Source organism: Panthera tigris, chromosome A2 (genome assembly GCF_018350195.1).
Source record: "Panthera tigris isolate Pti1 chromosome A2, P.tigris_Pti1_mat1.1, whole genome shotgun sequence".
Taxonomy (NCBI): domain Eukaryota; kingdom Metazoa; phylum Chordata; class Mammalia; order Carnivora; family Felidae; genus Panthera; species Panthera tigris.
The window spans coordinates 86,275,623-86,277,404 of NC_056661.1; positions in this window are offsets into that span (position 1 = coordinate 86,275,623).

Genomic DNA, 1,782 nt, shown 5'->3' on the forward strand with positions numbered 1-1,782 from the left:
TTTCTTTGGGCTCATATGGCAAATCAATAGTGTCCTAGGCAGTTTTTAAAGGCTTCGATTTGTAAGAAACAGGAAAATGGGAAAAACAAAACTGGAATGTGGCATATATGTAAAAAACACATACTCTATTTCTACTTCAGATATTCAGATATTAAAGAAATAATGTGGTTTTTCTCTGGAAGTTATAACTTCATCAGCCGGGTTAAATTATTTTGAAATGTAAGGATAAATAGGAAGTATATTAAGTGATGTGTGATTAAAAAATTACAAATTCATATGACATTCATAGCCTAGAGAGAGAAATGTAATGAATTTGCTGACATTTTCTTCCAACTGGATCATCAGAGGCAGATAACTAATGAGATCAGACTCCTTTTAGAAATAATTTCCATGGGCACCTGGGTGGCTCAGTTGGTTGAGCATCTGACTTCAGCTCAGGTCATGATCTCACAGTTCGTGAGTTCGAGCCCCGTGTCAGGCCCTGTGCTGACAGCTTGGAGCCTGGAGCCTGCTTCTGATTCTGTGACTCCCTCTCTCTCTGCCCCTTCCCCGCTCATGCTCTGTCTCTCTCTCTCTCTCAAAAATTAATAAATGTTTAAAAAAAGTTAAAAAAAAGAAATAATTTCCAATAAAAAAAGAACTGATTAAACATAAATAACTACTGAGTCCATAGCCTAAGTATAAAAAAAAGGCAAAAGATATGGACAAGTGATCCAATAAATTTAAAAAATTGAAGTTGGAAAAATATAACTTGCAAATCACAAAATAAACCCACTTCTTACTGTACGAACCCATGTCCCCATTATTTTGCTTTTGTAAATTGAGCCATTATTTAAATATTAGAACTATTCTGGAGACTAAAAGGAAAGATTTATGAAAACCTTGACATTAAAACAAAGAGAAATCGAATTTCTGCACCCAGAAATGGCCACACTCAACGTGGAGAAAACGAAGGAGATCCTTTAACCAGGGTCCAGATCAGGGGTCTGCAAAGTCTGTAAAGGACCAGAGAGCAAATGATTTGAATGGTCTCTGTTGCAACTGTACTCAAGTCAGCCTCTACAGCGCAGAAATACCGGGCAACACGTAAGCGAATGGGTGTGGCTTCCAATAAAACTTTATTTGTGGACGCTGAAAGTTCAATTCGTATAATTGTCATGTGTCACAAAGTGCTATTCTTCTCCTTCTCCTTTTTTCTAAACATTTAAAAGTGCAAAGTTTTAGTTCACAGGCCTTACAAAACTAAGTGGCAGGCTAGATTCACCGGGACCTAGATCCTGGAGATGTGTGACCCAAAGACGTTCTTGAGAACCCAGAAAACTAGTTGTCGGGGAGGAGAAGGAAAGGACTGAGGTTGAGATTTTGATATTGAAACAGATATAACCTACATATGTGTCTTAGATACTGCTAATCTTTGCCACCTCCATGACTAAACCCAGGGTAACGCGTTCTGAACACAACCTGTTTTCATTTTGCATTCGGTTTATGGTATCATCTTCTTGAGGCTTCACCTGTTACAAATGAACTTTAATCCAAGATTACCTACTGGGGACCTATGTATTGCTTGATATTTGTTCTAGAAAATAGGAAAACCCTTCAAAATCTTCCATTTTAACTGTGGTAAGATTTATCATTGAAAAGTCTATATGAGGAACCCAATAGGTTACCTATTTCAAACATGATATATGTGCTTTTAAAATATGTTTACATCTCCTTTGGTTCAAAGTCAATTAATCTAAGTTTATCTCAAATACCACTAACGTTTGTGTTTGGTCATTGTGT